Here is an 18,740-nt window from a genome sequence, read left to right as displayed (position 1 = left end):
TATTATTATATATACTATTATTATATATACTATTATTATTATTAAATTATAATAAATATAAATATTTATTAAATTATATTTTAAAAGGGACAAAATGGCGGGCACCGTATCCGTGAATGTGTACAAGAAAGTTACCCTTCCTGGACGATTAAAGAACATTTGAGAAAGGTTGAAAATTTGAAGGATCCAAGAAGTACGAAAGGGTGACGAAGTTGGACATAATTTATTCTTACAAAGGTAAACCGGAAAATCTGAAGAGTTCCAGAACGTTTCGAAAGGGGCGGAATGAAGATTACGAATCGGAGAGTATCGCCAGGGGTGCGGTGAATTGTGGACAGGATCGACGCGGGAGACAAGACTCGCGGAGAAAACTGGGGATCGAGGAATTCGGGAGGGGGGGTGGGGGTTGAAATTTTGTAGTCCGGGGAAGTTTGAAGGGGTTGAAATGCTCGAAGATCTTCAGGATACGAGGAAACAGTGGAGGAATAAGATATTCCAGGGAAAGTTGCGGAAAGAAGACACGGAACTTCGTAAGTTTAAAGGATCAGAATTCAAAGGGATGAAAGAAAATAAGGGGTCGAGGATTGAGAAATTCAGTGGGACTGAAGATTTCGAGGACTTGAGAAGTTCCGGAGGTTGGAAATGCCGTGGGAGTTGTACGCGAAAAAAGAAGCAATAAAAAGATATGGTCTTCTGGCGAAAGTTGTAAAAAATGGATACGAATGAACGTGGTCGGAGATAAGGGTTGCAGAATTTTGAGAAAGAAGTGTTATAGAACCGATGTCGCCGGAAGCACAGTTCGAATTGCTCCAGCTGGACGAAGAAACGAGACTTCCGGAAGAGACGGATAAGGGTGAAATGTCGGGAGAACTCGGCGTGGCGGAAAGAGGGAAAAATAAGAGAAGAGTAATAATATGAAAATCCCTTATTGGGTTGCGATGGGAGGGCGTCGTAAAAATGTCACGAGTAACATAAACAAGAGCGGACAAGATTGATGCAGCAGAAGATGGTGGAATTATAAAGAAGAGGAGCAGGGGATTGAAAAATCTGGCGGTGTTAGAAATAAGAGGATACAACGGGAAGGAAGTATGACGGACGAGTGGAAACACGAAAAAGGTGCTAGAAAGCAGCTGAAAGGTGACTAAGGTGGTGGGGGAGGGGCGGAAGAGGGTTGCGAAGAAATGCAAAAGAGATTGATGGGGCTGAAGAGAGTGGACTTACAGAAACGGGGGGAACGGGGGTGCGAGAATTTTCAGGGATTGAGAAACTTGGAGGAAATAGCAGACAGGAGAACGTATTAAAAATAGCAGCATGTATTTGCAGGGGTTGCAGACAGAAGATGTGGCAGTAGAACGTGGGAAGGGTTGAGAAATGTCGGTGGGTGGTACATGGCGTACGGGTGCGAGAATGTCGCTAAGGGTCACGAAGAAGTGCTGACAAGATTGATGCGGCAGGAACGGACATGAAATTATAGGGAACGTGAGTGGGAGGGGTGGGTTGGAAAATTTGCGAGGATGAAGCGAAGGAGGCGCGGGGAAAGTGTAACACGTTTTTACGCGGATTACAAGCGGGAGATGTAACGGAAGAATAAAAACACGGGGTGGGTGAACGACCGGAAGCCGGGGTAAAAAATTGGGGTGAAACGTTGTCACGGCGGGGATGAAAGCAGCGGAGCTGCTGGGAAGAAAAATATCGAGAGCGAACTTTAAGGCAGTTGTGACAAAATAGTGCGAGAGCGTTTCGAGGGTTGCGAAAATATGACGGAAGACGTTGAGTTCGAGAGGGGCGGAAGGAGCTGGAATAAGGAATGGAGCTGAAGTCGCGCGGAAAGAAATGCAGACAAGATTGATGCGGCGGAAATGAAGATAGCGGCGTCGGTAGGGACGTTAGGGGCTAAATATAGTAGCAAAAGAACAACGCGTTTTCAAGGGCCCGCGGAACTCTAATATTTGCGGACAGGAATCTACGGATGCCTTTACCGAGAAAACAATTCTTATTCGCCGGCTGGAACTTTAATGAAAGAGGAAGAAATAATATCGAGGGGAAATGAAGAGCTTCAAAGGCGGCAGGTTGTAGTAGGAAATAATAAAAAGGTATGATTGGCTTCTCGCATTGCCAAACAAACATCGACACGATTACACTGTTTCTCCATTGTCTCACAGACTTTCCCTAGCCAGAAATATACACTTACCATTTCGTTAACATATCTCAGTAAAATTTGATGCTTTAATAAATATATACGTATCACTAAAATAAAGATACATATCATAGTGAAGCATATAACGCATTGTTCATATTGCAATATTGTTTTATCTAGTGTATAGAACAAGTAAAAGAAATAATAGAAATAAATAGTAATAATAGAATAATATATATAATAATAATAATAATAGAAATAAATAGAAAAAAAATATAAAATATAAAATAATATTTTCGTTGACATAATAAAAAATTTATATCCTATGTTAAGAACGTTTACTACACTCAATATTTATTTACTATATTTATATATATACAATATTATATGTATACAATATTTATTTATCTACTATAAAATTAAATATAGTCTCGATACCGTCAAAATTCTTTTGAAACAAACTATACCTTTTATTGCGCCTCAGAATCGCCACACGATCGCAGAAGGTTAATGGCTGGCAAATTCTGCTCGAGGAGAATTCGGGAAATTTATTCCTAGAAATCTGGGAAGACTGATGGGCCGTAGAGAAATCCATTTGGTTTTTCCGACACGGCAATTGATAGAATTTTTACCGGCCAGGAGAACACGTTCCTAGGATTGAAACGGCGGAACGTATCGAAGATTCGACGTTCGGGCGGCAACATTTTTGCACGCCCGAAGACATGGGAATTCAGCAGGAAACATTTATATCTGGCTTGAGTAATGATTCCGACGTGAATCGTGATACGAGAACCGTGCTCCGATATATAATCGTTTCCTACGGGCAGCTGCCCTAATGTTACGGGTAACATTCCAAGTGCCAGCGATCCTGGCTGCCTTGGATCCTTTCCGGGTCGTGACTAACACAGGCGAAAGTTACCCTCGCAAAAATAATACTCCTGCAGCTAAAACATCCAGCCTTTTTCCGCGAACCGTGCTCGGCGAGCACGGGATGCATGGGAACTGTGAGTGCAGCCGACCACAAAAATCAAATTATCCATGGCATGTTTTAGCAGGAAAATCATTTCATAAAATTATTCACAGAGGCGATTATACAAAAATTATAGAATGCGGTCAGTACAAGCTCTGGGCAACCTTTCGCGAGGAATATTATATTTATAGAATGTTTTAGGAAACGATTTTATAAAATTTGAAAATGGGAAAATAATTTGATAAAATTATAAAATGAGAAGGTAATATTAAAAAATTATAAAATGAGAAAATAATTTGCTAAAATTACGAAATGAAAAAAATAATTTTATAAAATCGTAAAACGAGAAAATAATTTTATGAAATCGGAAAATGAGGAAATAATTTTAAAGAATTATAAAACCAGAAAACAATTTAATAAAGTTAGAGAAAACAGCTTGGAGAATAAATCGACCGTATGTGAATCATTTTATAATAAAAAAAAAATAATTATACGCGAGAGTTGCTAGAGATAAAATTGCGGTTCCACGAAAATCATAATTAATTCGATGTAAACACGCGAACGTCGCGGATAGAGAAGATTTCGAGGAATGAGTGCGGGATAACGGGAATTCATGAATTAACAGTGGAAACAAATCCTGTGGTCAAATGACCGAGCTAAATGCTTGTACAGAAATTACGTTCTACGCGTAACTCGTCCCTGTAGAAGTGAGGGATCGTAAGCACCGTACTTCGAAAGATCCGTCGTGGAATTTCGGTCGAACGATGGCTCGAATATTTTGATACATCGTCGTAAACCGGGTGCTCCACTAACGTCGCCCGGGCGCGTCCGCTGATGGAGCACGGACAAAGACGTGAAACTTTCCGATGCCTGAAGTTCAGCACGCCCTTTATGTGCACATCCGACGCACACTTTCTTCCCGGAGAAATTTTCATGGCCGGCGTTGAACAAAATTCCATCGGGTTCGCGCGACATGTCGCAACGTTTCTACATTGACATAAGATAACTGATACTCTGACATTCCGGGGAAAAATTTCTCCTTTGGATGTTACGCGCCTGCCTCGCTGCTCATATTCGATGCTATGCCAGCGGTTCTTCAACAATACCAGATTAATGATGGAGAGGTTTTCCTTTGGTCGACACGTTCGATCGTGCAATGTTTTCGATTACGTTATTTGGCGATGCACTTGTCGTTCGAACGTGAATAAATGGACTTTAAAAAATCGTATGTCGAGTTTTTGGCTGTCGTTGTAAAGGGGAAACATCAATCTTTCAAGGGATGGTACAGTGAACCGCGAAAAAAATGTATCAACGATTTTGGGGACGTTGCAATTCGTGGCAATTTTTTAGAGATAACGTGATTGTCAAAGATTTGCCGATTCTGTTTGATTTCTATTGAAAATTCAGAGTTCCATTCGGACGTGTGTAAAAGAGCTTTTAAAAACATCGTATGCCAAGTTTCGTAGCGTCGTTGCAAAGAGGAAGATTCGTTCTTTGAAACCGTGAAAAGTTTAGGCAACAAATTTATTAACCATTTTAGAGACATTTGAATTCGTGGAATTTTGAACGCGATTCCTAAAAATGTGCACATTTGTCGATTCTTTGTTCGAATTCCCGAGGCTCGTTCAAGCGTGAATAAAAGGGCTAAAAAAGATCGTATGCCAAGTTCCGGGGTGTCGTTGTAAAGAGAAAGCTCCAATCTTCCAAACTATGGTAGATCGGAGCAGGAAAAAAAATTTCTTAATGATTATCGAGACGATACAATTCCTGGTACTTGTGCAATAAATTCACGATTCCCAGCGATGCTTATATTTATCGATTCTACATCACAAGTCGCAAGCTGTAAGAAACAGTTCAACAATTTTCAACCGAAACCTGCACTTTACTACTAACTATCGTTTGGTAAAAGATTTATTATTATCGCGTCCAACTCCAAAGTGTTCGATCGATCAGAAGAAGCCAAAATCGAACATTTCCCTGCTTCTCGTCGGTTCTTCCCACCTGCGTAAATCTAATTTCAATTTCTTCTGAAGAGTCGCGTCCGCATGAGCAGCGAACAAAATTGAACGAGCTCAAATTGACCGAAGACGAAGCCTGCGAAACGGCCGAGCACTTAAAGCCGTTTCCCCCCGACGAAATCAGGTTAAAACGCGGCAATCTGCGGATTAATCGGCTCTCGAATCCGTCTTAAAACTCCGTCGGCCACGGGTTACACCGCCGTGGCGTCTCCGCATAAATTCGCCGTTAAGTCCGCGCAAAATTCTCGCCGCGTAATTAATTTCGTATCCGTTGGATCCGTCGGGCGACGCAGCGGCGCCGGCTTAGGCGAACGGCTGGCAGCGGTGGTCGGTCTCCGATGGAAGCTGAGTCTGAGAGTTAAATTTCGCGACGTGAGGATAATTCGAAGTTACAGAAACTTGTCCCTCGGTGGCACTCGCCGGTCTCGCGGATATTGCTGCGACGGAACAAGGAGGAAACTCCGTGGGCGCGCTTGTAATTGAAGGAAGATTCACGGATCCGTAGCCACAGGCCCGTGGTACCTGTTCCGGGCGCGTTCAAGGAGCGGAACCATTCATCGCGAACAAAAGGGGCTCGAGCACCCCACTCGTGTTTTTTCTTCACTTTTTGTGGCCGGGGGCGAGGTGGGGTCTAGCCTCGTCTGGCGAGAGCGGAGAGAGAGAGAGAGAGAGAGAGACAGAGAGATTGAGAGAGAGAAAGAGGTGTCTTCTCCTCGCGAAAGCTGATCGCGCTACCACCGAGTTTGCCTGGCCGCTCAGTTCGGAGTCGGACACTCATTAAAAATTCACGCGCACCAACCGGCAAGACCCGGCTTAATCAATCACGAACCGCTTAACCATTCGGCCATCTTAACGTCTCCGCCGAGGACCCTCCGTTTCCCTCGGCTGACAGCTAAGCCGAACGGCTTCCTTGTCGTCCTTCGCTTCGAGAGCTCCTCTCCCAGGCAGACCTGCACGGAAGCCGATTTTCTTTCGCTGTTTTTGAGACCATATAGGGTAAGTGTGTCAATTACTCTGCCACCCCCTCGTTACTATGTCCTTGTAATAATTTTACATGCGTCTAAAAGCAACGTTATCAACTTAAAGACGTTGAATTTTTTCAATAAAGTTCAATCTGTAATTTTGTAAGCCGAATCAAATTTTATTCGACGCTATCGTGTAAATGTTCAATCGAATAAAAATTTGTCTAGATAACAGTCGATCCGAGCAAGAATTTATTCGATTAAGAAGTCATTCCTATAAAAAGGTACCAGTTATTCGCGAAGGAATTCATTTTTAAGAATGATCGATTAGAATAAAAATTATATTTTTTCACAATTTATTGCTCAATTTCTCTCGCGTTAATTTTTACAAATCTGTTGCCGTTATACCACTGCAAGAAATTAATATTACTATCGATCAGTTTCTGATTAATATTAATATCACTCAGTCTGACTCGTAATGGAGATTTCCTGTAAAAACCTGTTAAGTATGAACGTTATTCCGCTCTTTTAAGTTCGAATAAAATCCTGTTCTTCCCTCCATAGCATTTAAATGACTAATAATGAATGACTAATAATAAATGTAGGCACACGATAAATACAAATCTTCTTCTTGTTCTCACGAGGAAAATGGTACAGCAACATTTTTCGCGACCGGTTCGATTAAAAATCCCAATGACCGGATCCAGGAAACGAGGTTTCCGGAGAAGTGTACCGCATCGGGGTAATAACTTCGACGATATTACGGCTTTTAACTTCGGATTTTCGAGAGACGCGTCGAAAAAGCCGGACTGCAATATTCCGGAAAATAAATCGACGAAAGGCTGGCCTGGACGAGCCAGCGTCAGCGATCGAACGCGATGCACATTGGATTCTCCGGTTGCAATATGCAAGTAGATTACCTGCGACCCGGTCGTTTCTCCTGCCGGACTAATTAGCGCCGAGACACCGGCAGGACAAAACAGCGCGCGAAAAAATCCGCGACGACGGCGCGATTCGCCGATTCATCGGGAGATCGGGCCGGACGGGTCACTCAGCAGATTACATGTTTAAATATGAATAAGCCCGGGCGACAGCGGCTGGGCCGGGGGGGACGGGCGGGGAAACGCGTCGATAATTTAGCGCAATCGTGATAATTCAGCTGAAATGCAATTCCGGCCGCTGACAACGGCGCGGATCTTCGGCGTGTGACGCGTGTTATAAATTTCCGCTCGTTAAAAACACGGCGCGCCGTTAGAAGAAGTTCCAGGATTCCGATAAATCACGGGAAATATCGGCGGCACGTCGAAAACAACGCGCGGGATACGTACTGTATGCACTTAGATCATTATTTACGAAAATCCGTCGGCCTGCTCGAGGAATTCCGTGGAACCGGCAAGTACATTTCCGGCCCGCACTCCGCCTAATATCGGAATTCTATTTTTTCTAGAGTAAACTCACCCCCGCGGTCCCCGCCTACCGCGTACTCCCGCATATCCTTTTGTTTTAATCATCGATCGGCACCGGAGAATTCAACAATTTATTCAGCCCACGGCCGTCGAAAATATTCTCGTTCGCGGCGCGTATAAAACCGCGGAGGGGTTGGTTTACAATGTCGCGCGAAGGTCGAACGATAGTGTATCAATGTAGGAACGAGCATATAATATGCGATCGGCCGGGTAGAAGTGTTTTGCATGCAAATGCGTTACGCAATCGTTTATTGTCCAAGGCGCTCGCGGGATACAATGAAATGAATAAATAATAAACGACCCTTCCGTTCGCTGTGCGGATTTTTGATAAAGGTGTATTAAATTCTGTAGTTTCTGTTATATTAATCGATGAGAATGTCGAGCACGATTCATCGCCCCTTTTATTGGACACGGCGTGCGATTTACCCGACAAATGGCGGTGGAAAAATAAATCAGGTGTTCGGTCAGTCGTTGCTTAAAATCCCGTAGATTCGTGTTACAGATAAACGTATTTTAGACCCGAAGGTCGAAGCTTCGCGACGACATACTGAAACTCGACGTTACGATTTTTTTCGCGTATTTTATCGAACAAAGGTGTACCATCAATTCGTAGCGTTTTACACCATCGAACTGGATCCCCATTTTTCTTCCATAAAACGGTGACGAAAAATCGTTGCTCAGGTTTCGAGGGCTCTTTGCAAAGAGGATGCTTCGATCTTCGAACCTGTGGCCGATACAGTCACGAAAAAAAATTTTCGTAGTTTTTGCAGACGTTCTTAATCTGCAGTATTTTTGTCATCAGAGAGATCTTCGGTTTACCTTTTGCCATATCTTACGAAGAAGCCTGTTTGGAAAATGAACAATGGATTGCGAAAGTAGAAGCTCGAAGCTTTAAAATAAGTCTAATTTCATTGTAGTGCGAATTTTTTCATGAAATTATAACAATTACGCTTCGGATTTTGATACGAGTATGGACCATTCGATGCCAAACGGATCACTTCTGTAACTCGATGTCAGAGTCGAGTCTAAGATTTTGGTGATACTGAAATACTTTGTAGTGCATATGCAATTAGGTTTGAGTAATAATTTTCCTAATTTCAAAATGGTCTAAGAGTTACAAGCCCTCGAAGTGTCCAATTTCTGCTGATTCTCACGAAAATCACCTTCGCTTTCGCATTTATATCTCTGATACTGTCGAAGAAACGAAGTTGCGATTTTTTCCCAGTGATCTCGAAGGATCTACGTATCCGAGAAAGTTTCGTTTCCATCCGAGAAGATATTACTTCAACGCGGATAAAATAACAATATCTTCGTTTCGCAAACGTGATCCGCGGTCGAGCGTTTCAAAATTCCGCAAAAATACGTTCAATCCGCAGATGAATTATTATCGTTCGTACAAACTGCAAATTGTAGCGATAACACGTCGCCGGACCGTCGAAAATCAACAAAATCCGGAACGCGCCATCTGCGCCCGATCGGACGGGGCAGCTCGCGTTACCTGCGGTGTCGATAGCGATCTGACAGCGAGGGGTGAAAAAGACGGCGCGGATTAGCAGCGGGAAAAGGTGGTCGGAGCCCCAGGGGGTCGCTAACGAGCGAGGCCTGACTCGACGCGTTTCAGGAGCCATCATCGGCTCGATTACCCTCGGAATTAATGTATGAATTCGGTACACACGGCGGCCGTCTGTGTCCGCGGCCCTCTGCGCCCGTTGGCCCAGATTTCCGCGGCTCTCGAACACACCGGCCCATTGACCTTTCCGACGGCAGAGGGGCCGGCGCGGGGAGGGGCGACAGGGCGCGAACGATCGCCGGAAATTCCGCGGACCACGCGGAAACGCGGCGGTTCCGCGGCTCCGAGGCGAGCCACCGCGCCGCGCCGGGAAAGTAGCACTCCGGCCCGCGATAAAGCCACGGCCCCGAGATCGATGGGGTCGTATTAATTATAACAACCCCGGAAGGGCACTCGAGAGCAACCACATCCGGCCACTCGACCGCCCTCTCGCTCTGGACGGATAGGAATCCGCCGAAAAGTCTTCCGACTGCTACTCGTTGCTGCCGGAACGGGTTGCCGAGTGTCGCGCGCAACCATCCACCCCTGCCGTACCTCCGACCCCGGTACACCCCCTCTGGCGCTCTCCGGCAAGAATTTTTCTGAGTGGCGTGTACGTGCTGCATGCCAGAATTAATTATACATAAGTATCAACCGGCGAGGACTTCGGCATTCGCCTCGTGCGCCGGATTTCGGGTATGTAATGGACGTCGATCGGGCCGCGGGGTGGATCGTGTTCTTGTTCAAGGGGTTGGGACACTTTGACGCGTTCGAAAATTAATCATAGTTTAAAAGGACAGCGGAGAAACATTTGAACGATATAAATTGTCGCAGCTTACTTTATGTTGGTACGAATTATTGAAAAACAGCGTTATATTTTTGTTTTAAATGTTATTTATTTTTATTTTATTTATCTAGTTAGTTTTTTGTTTTAAATGTTATTTATTTTTAAATGTTATTTTAACGTATTGTCGAAGTATTGACGATCGAATATTTTCATTTTTGCGAAAACCGTCGAAATGGCAGCTGTAGGGTGCGCTCAGGGGGCCACAGTATAACTTCCATTGTTGCAAGTATATAATGGCAAAATAATGTAATGATATAATATGATGAAATGATGATCATACTCCTATCAACGATGTGTTTATTTCGTTAATGGTCACCAGTGACCACGATGGCGCTGCGATGCACTTAGTCATTCTTGTTAAACAATTTTATTCTGCTTTCTGTTCGGAATATTTAGTTTTCTAAAATATCGCGTTATAATAAAAATATTCAGTTGTTAAACACTTTTACTGCACAATGTTCTCTACTTATTCACGTTGTTCGAAATTTTAGAAATTATAAATATAGAAGAATAATAATAATTAAAAATTGAATAAGAAATAAATAAGAATAAAGAAATAAGAAACAAATAAGATAAACATCAGAAACTAAAAAAAAAATTAACGCAGAGACATACAATATATATATATATATAAATTTTCTTTTTTTTTGTAGGAAACCGAAGAAGAAACCTAATCAATGTAGCCGTGAAAAAGATCGTGACTTGCAAATGATTAATAATTCCAACAGAACTAAATGACTCCGCATAAATCTGCGTTTAAAAGGCTCGAATGAGAAAAAAAGAACCGGTTGCTTCTGTTTCTGAAAAATTGCTCTTCCTTCGGCCGGATAGAACTCCGTTGACGAAAAAAAGATGACGCTTGAAGCGGAAAAATTGTCGCGAGAGGACGAGGCTCGAAAATGATTTGTCTATCGAAAGATTAACAGGGCGGAATTGTCTCGGTATCTTGCCATTTGTTTTTCCTCGCTCGAGGATTTCATTCAAGTTGCCGGTGATCTAATGCGGCACTCCGGCGCAAGAAGAGACCGGTTCCAAGTTTCCGTTGGTCGGCGGTGACGACGGCGTCAACGACGACCAGGTCTCGGAGGCTATTTGCTAACGTTCTAAAGATGTCGGGGCCAGGGAACAACCCCCCGGTGTCCGCGTATTAATTCATTTCGAAATAAGCGACGTGGTTTTATCTTGTTTCCACTATTTTCCCCATCCTGCTTTCCGTCCTCTTTTTAATTAAAACCGCGCGAGTTTTTAATTGAAAGCACGTATTCATTGACACGTCGGGTAAGGGTAGTTAAGGCGAGGGTGTAGGGCGGGGGGGGGGGGGAGAGATGTCTTGTGATTTTCCATCCGCGGCGCCCGAAGAAAACTCGGACGGGAAAACAAGTAGGAAAGCGACGGAGCGTCCTTTGAAAGCGCATAATTTAAACGCTGCTGAATATTCCGGAAGTTACGGGTTCAATATATAATGCAGATCCACGGACAGTCTCTACGAGGTCCTTTAAATATTCCATCCTTTGCGTTAGATGATCTGCATAAAGATATAATCCCGCGGCTCCACAGAATAACGTTGTCTAGATCGAAATTATTTTTCGCTTCTCCGGCTTGGGAAATGCGTTACCCGGCGTGCACACAGAGAGAACGAGACTTTCCGATGGATTTCTACGAGTTGGAGAAGCAAAAGGTCTGACCATGATGTATATAGTTGACTTTCCACTTTATTTTCTGTTTTATTGAATACATAAATCGTCTAGGTAGTACGCTTCTCGTTTCGATTAATCAGGCTCGGTGTCGCTGGAACGCTATACAAGATGTACCAAAATTATTGTACAAGCGGGAAATCAGGGGTTCCTGAGGTCATTTGAAGTAACTTTTTCCTTAGCGCAAATACAATCCGTGACTTTGTTTACGAGTTATTAACGAAAAATGCTGACCAATGAGAGGCGAGATTAGCTGGCGCGAGGCGGCGCGTCGTGGCGGAGCCAATCAGCGAAACTGGGCTTCGATCGCTCAATGGCTCAGCTGCCTTGCGTTAGCTGATCTTGCCTCTCATTGGTCAGCGTTTTTCGTTAATAACTCGTAATCAAAGCCGCGGATTACATTTCCGCTAAGGAAAAAGTTACTTCAAATAACATCAGGAACCCCTCGTTCCCGGCTTGTACAATAATTCTGGGACGCCCTGTATTTCGTCGATAAAAAATGGTCCCGCATTAATATCTGAAATTCCACGTGCGAGGCACGCCCGTCATTAGCGGACCGTGTTGTTCGTGTTTGTTAAAATGTAAATCCGTAGTATTTCCATTAGTAATTCTTTAAAACTGCATGGGTCGCGCGTGTCCCATTAGCGGTGAAAAGGTTAAACACATGTACATACATTAACATACGTACCGGTGTGTAGATAGAGACGACAGTCCCCGGTTCAGATTGTTGCAAAGTAACGTGCAAAATAGAACGTTAACGCGGAGCACAACAAATGGTGGCAGTTCCCGGGAAAAAAAGGGCAGATTGGTGGATTCAAATCAACGTTTTCGAATCAACGTGCCGGATAAAATGTTTCGCGCACGTTGGAAATCGTAAAACGCTATTGTTTGTTTCCAAATAAAATTGTTCCCGCCGATTCTTTTTCTACGTTATACAAATTTCATGAAATCCATTTCATTGAACTGAGACGTTCGTGTTCATTCGAGGATTTATTAATAATGAAAAGCGTTCGTATTTAATTCACTGTCGTATTAGAATTCAATTTATACTCGGCTTCAATTTTATTGCCTGTGATTTTATTGCCCGCGATTTTATCTGCTGCGATATATTGATTGCAGAAAAAAACGGTGCACTACTCGACGATGATAATAAAATTACTATTGGGGTTGCCAGCGGTCTGATCAAAGGCTGGCGCATTCCGCTGTGTTTCTAATATTCTTACCACGGTAAGTATCTCATCGATAATAAAAGAAAAAGCAAACACAACGCACGCAACGTCGATAACTAAGAAAATAAAATTCGGGTCATGCTGCTCTGGTCAATAGCACGAATATTCTGCTGAAATTGTAGATCTGTTCTCTAAGATCGACGAAACGATGCAATATTTTTCTTTCATCGTAAATAATCTCCACGACGCACGTTCGATTCTCCCCGGACCAAGAATATCAAAAAATACTTTCCTGATTTCAATCATCGGACGAAATCAAAACTGGCACAAAACCGCAACGGAATCGTTTAAATATTTTCCGACCGATATAAACGAGATGCGCGCAGCTCGTAGACTCCGATGTCCTATTTTTAATGTGTCTGCAGGGTTAAAGGGCGCCGTGGTCGCGAGATGTCCATGGATGCTTGAACTCGGGAAAGTGTGACACGAGGAACGCCGTCGAAAGGGTGGGAAACGAAGGGGTGAAGAGCACCAGAGAGGAGGGTAGGGATCAGGACTTCGCCGAGCATCGGCCAGAGGGCGTTGGATATCCAACAACATGGCCGTCTAACACCGACACCCCGTGCAAGTCTTCGCGAAGCTGACCAGCCGGATTTCAAGGAAGGAAGAACACCGCGTCATCGAGGCGACCGGAAACAACAAATTCCGTGAGTAACCGCATTATTCCGACGATAATATCGGCCCGCGCCCCTCCCGCCGTCGTGGCAAGCTCCGCCGAAAAAAAATCTCCGCGATCTGCGTGCTTTGTCCGGCGAAGGAAAACGCACCCTCCTCGCGTGTGCCTCTACGCCGCCCCGCGCGCTGGTGTGCGTTCACATTGCCGATCAATAGAGCCGATGGCTGGCGACAGCCTCGATCCGATCCTCTGTTTCCGAACTCTCGATCGATCAGCTGCTGCCACGCCATTCACCACGCCGACCACCATCATTCCGTTTTCTTTCCTCCTCCGCGAACGCTCGAAAGTCTCCGAGGACCTCTCGTTCACACGTGTATAAATAGCATGTAATTTCGCGCAACAGTGTCAGTGACTTGTTAGTCACCCACTCGGGCACCCGTTGTTTACCGTGCGAACGACAACGTCACGGCGAGCACGGGACGACGTTCGGCGAATATTATTTTTCAATCGTCCCCGGGACACGAGCGATGGACATTTAACGTCTCTCTGTTTGGCTTTCATTATTTTGCTCGCGCTAGACCACTTCTGCTCGCCCGGAAACGCGTGGGCTTCTAGAACTCGCTTCTACAAACCTTGGGACCCCCTGATGTTGTCCTTCATGATTTCGAAAAGTTTCGCGACCTTTGTTCTATCTGCCTGGAAATCGATGAATTGTCCTATCGGCGTAGCAATTTCGTTTATAAAAGAGCTACGTACTACTAGTGGATCCTTTGAGATTTGTATTTAGTACGGTATAATTATCAAGCATCCTATTAGTCTTTATACTGTGCTTATATTGATTTGTATCAGATTTGGGTTTATGTTAGATCTTCACAGAGACGTTTGAAGCTTCAGTGTCTTCTCTAAATTGAGATTTCGCGCATGATCTGCTAAATGCGAATGTGTCCATTCATTTCTTCTAAATCGAGTCAAAGCTTGATTCTTCTATCGTCAAAGTCTAGGAATGAAAGTAAATGATGACATAAACGTAGTCTAGGAACGAAAGTAGATAGTGACGTAAATGGAGTCTAGGAATGAAAGTAAATGAAGACATAAGCAGAGTCTAGGAATGAAAGTAAATGGTGACATAAATAGTGTATAGGAATGAAAGTAAATGAAGACGTAAATGAAGTCTAGGAATAAAAGTAAATGAAGACATAAGTAGAGTCTAGGAATGAAAGTAAATGGTAACATAAATAGAGTATATGGAATGAAAGTAAATGAAGACGTAAATGAAGTCTAGCAATGAAAGTAAATGAAGACGTAAATGAAGTCTAGGAATGAAAGTAAATGAGGACATAAATGGAGTCTAGGAATGAAAGTAAATAGTGACGTAAACGAAGTTTAGGAAAATAAAAGTAAATAGTGACATAAACGAAATCTAGGAAAATAAAAGTAAATGAAGTCTATGAATGAGAGTAAATGCGGACAGAAATAAAGTCAAGATTCTATTCAATTCGACGAAGTTCTTGGCGAACAAATTCGCCAAAATTTTCGACGATGTTTTACAACGTCGATTATGTGTTTGGCCATCATGTGAAATTCCGCAGTCAGCCGTGACCCATAGCCGAGCCAGTCTGGCTCCGCAATTTTCCGGATTGATTATCGATCAGCCCCGTCGTCTTTTTCGCCATCGCCAGTCGCACAATATAAACAATTTAACAATCCATCAGAAGTACAGACGAACCTTGGGTTTCGGTGACACGTGCTCGTGTTCCGTCTGTCATCGAGCCCCTCGTTTCAGACGAGGACCCACTCCCTCACCCCCGCGCCTTTAGCAAACGTTTCTGCGTCGTTGACTGTACTCCCCGCTCCGGGTCGAAGGGGGACAAGTAGAAGGTTCGATAATTCCACGTGGAAACACGGTGATAGCTTTTCTCGAAAAAGTTGGCCACAATTCGGAACTTCGTACCATTTTGATGAAAATCGGCGCTCTTGTGATTTCGAAATTGTTGAACTTGATTATGAAAAATTTAGGATTTAATATCAGAATCACTGACACAAGCGCTGTTTTTGACTTATTTTTAGGGGAATATCATTTCCGATACTTCGCTGTAATAATGTCGATCTTGTGAATTTATTTATTGAAAGCCTGTTAATCACTCCAGATATCAGATATTCAATTCAAAATCGATCTCTTGGCGATGACAGAGAGACCAATTAACTGAACAAAGCATGCAAACATTTTTCTTTTAATTTCAACCGCTTGGAATTACAAGAGAAAATAAAAAGGTCGCGTCTTTCAACTTTTTTATCTGAAGCTACAACGAAACTTTAAACAATGCGTTTCCTTATCTCGGTCGACGCTCACGTCACGAAAGAACAGATCTGGTTCAATTTGAAAAAAGTCATTCCGTTTTGAATACTTCGCGATTCACTGTATCTATTACCGTAGCAACCTGTTGTTGTCATATACGGTTCAAAAATTGCACTTTGGTCATATTTTTGGTAAAAGGTGGCTATAAGAAAAGAACACCGCGGGTCGCAATTTCAAAAAATTTGTGTAAATGCATAAATCGATTTATAGCATATAGGATTTACGGTATTAATCAGAAAAAAAACATCGTGAAAGCAAATTCTAAAGACTCGAGAAAATGATGCAATTCGAAACACAAACTAATTACATTAGCGAATCGTACTTTAAGCGACGGTATCTCGGATGTGGAAACATCTGACACGTTCCTCCTTGCAACCACAGAAATATCCGGGATTCTTCGGCGAGCAACGCGATACATAATTTATGCTCGCAATTAGCTGCAGAAACAGGTGACGCCTGAGGTTTGACGCGGCATTAATTTCGCAGCTAATTTGAAGGTACTGTGCGTTCAATTAGAAGGACTAAACTGATTGCCGCACGTGACCCACTTCGCCTCCTTGCACGTGTTGCACGTGTAAACGGAAGATCCTCGCGACGGCCTGGCTTATTTTTCCGCTGCATCAGCGCCGCGGCTAAGACTCGATTAATTAAACGAATTTGCCGCGACTTCGAGTTCGGCCGCGTGCCACGTGGCAGTTTATTGGCTCGGCGAGCGACGTACGTATTCGAGATCGATCGGTTCATATTTTAGCGTTCGTGTCTCTAATTTTCAGGAAGTTCCCCTAACGTTCCGTGTTTTCGATTCCAGTAGCGACCAGCAATTTCTAAGTAGCACGGCTCGATATTAAATCGATCGGGCGACGTCGTGGTCGTCGTCGTGTCTCGCTCAAAGGAACGCGTTTTGCGTGTTCGCCAGTCACGTTTGACATTTCACGCGATTGTCCGGGCGGGGGAGGATTTGCTCCGTTGCGGAACGTGCTTTGACAAAGCTACCAGGATTTACTCCCGGCGTGCCAGCGCATATATCAACAGGTGCATTAAAAAGTTTGCACGCGGCCCAATAAACACCTCCTATAAATTACAATCTGATCTCTTACACCGGGAAGCCGGTGTACTAACCGGTCGTTTTTCATTAACGGAGGCGAATCAATTCGGCGGACGTTCCGAAAATTAAACAATTACCTGCGAAATAGATCAAAGTAGATCCCGTCTGATCAAAGGCGTGCCGCGTTCTACTTAGCTCGTCGTTTATTTCTCGTTGCTTACCATGCGAACCGCGTCGTGTAGGTATGTAATTTAGTGATAGTGGAATTTACTATGGAAATGGTCCGATCAAAGGCAGGCACATTCTACCCGGTTCGCAATTTATGTCCCCGTTAAATCTTTAGTAATATACTGACTCCGAATCCAATTCGATGTTAACAGAGTTACAGGGTCAAAGGCGAACGCATTACACTTGGTCCCTGATTTGTTTCCCATTCAACGATTCGACGATAATGGTATCGCTATTGTAATAGCACAGGTCCGGAGATAGAAATATTCTGTTGAAATCTATTTATATAGAAATATATAATGAATTTAATTTATATAGAAATATATAAATTTGAAGGCCGTTTGCTCGTCTTCTCTGATCGTAAAGCTACATTAACTGGTGAGAGAAGCAATTTATACATAGTAATTTGTTCTCTCAATTGCGTTGACACTCGTCTGATTAATAGTCGTCTTAATCTACTGTCTGAATCTAGAAACAAATCAGTGCTATATCAAATAAAATATTAGTCGGAATTCTTATCTTGATCACATTTTTCTTCTAGTCTTCAAAAACATGTCTAACCAGTAAACGTCTCATTCTACTAGCATTGTGGATTCATTCACTGAAAGAATGTTCTGTTTGTTTTCAACAAACTGAATGATTTCTTTGGCCAGACGCCATCCTATTTTACTCTCAGCTTCGCAGCTACCGTACAAAGTGCATTTTCAAGTGGAGTATCTCTGACAAATGTGCAGGATATTGCTGTTTTCACTGGCACCGTCCTCGAAGAAAGCAATAAACGGAACGTAATAACCATAATACCAAGAAAATACGCGACGGATCAAGAGAAATTTCCGCGAGTAGATACGATTTCGCTCGCGTGTAAATTAAAGGAGTCACGTGCCAAGATTCCTTCGATTTCAAAGGTCGTGGAAACTCGATCAGAGGAAGCCGCCATCCGGTGATTTTACCGAGCAATTTCAGCCTCGGTCTACACAGGGCGCTAAAACGCGAGCAAGAAAGGGAGTGGCTGGCATCCGAGACGGGTCAGAAGTTTGTTTGGCGGTTTAGGGTTACTCATCGACGCGAATCCGAGCCGAATACTATCAAGATTGATGCCGTAGCCTCGAACTTGTTTCGGTGGGCTGGGTGGAAAGCTATTCGGCTTGGCGGCGGCGGTTTCGCCGAAATTTTCCGGGTCCGAGCTCGCATGCTATCAAACGGAAATATCGGGTATCTGCGGGACCCATCCCGGCCCGTCGCGACGAGCACGCTCGCAGCGAGGACGTCGCGTAATTTTTCACGCGGAAAAACAAGACCGCGCGATCTAAATCGTGTTTCAAGTGACTCGTCCGGTCGCGGAACACTCTTTTTCTCCCCTGGCCCGATATTTATAGACCGCCCTTCCGATGATTCGCGCGATCCGCGTTTCGCCGGGAAATGTGTGCCGAGCTGACCGCGATATTTATCTTGCCGCGTTTGCTACGAAAACCGCGGCCGTCGACGAAACTTCGCGGTCCTGCAGTCTTCTTTCCGGGCGAAATTAGTTCTCGAACTTGTTCGGCACACCTCGGCGTTACATACTTGATCGCTTGACATCTTCGAAACCTAAACACATCCGAGAGACGGCAAGATAAACTTCGG

At 43.8% G+C, this 18,740-nt stretch overlaps 1 protein-coding gene across 1 annotated transcript in view; it reads left to right on the top strand.

Annotated features, from left to right (window-relative positions):
- Nucleotides 1-13,365: 13,365 nt before the first annotated feature.
- LOC117225474 (uncharacterized) overlaps nucleotides 13,366-18,740 on the top strand; it is a 31,112-nt gene continuing 25,737 nt past the window's right edge. Inside the window, exon 1 of the mRNA XM_033479055.2 lies at nucleotides 13,366-13,519. The gene's annotated coding sequence lies outside the window, so the exon portion shown is untranslated. The remainder of the gene's footprint in view (nucleotides 13,520-18,740) is intronic.

The sequence above is a fragment of the Megalopta genalis genome, chromosome 2, assembly GCF_051020955.1.
Source record: "Megalopta genalis isolate 19385.01 chromosome 2, iyMegGena1_principal, whole genome shotgun sequence".
Taxonomy (NCBI): Eukaryota; Metazoa; Arthropoda; class Insecta; order Hymenoptera; family Halictidae; genus Megalopta; species Megalopta genalis.
The sequence above is the reverse complement of the archived record's forward strand: the minus strand, read 5'-3'. Positions and strand labels throughout refer to the sequence as shown.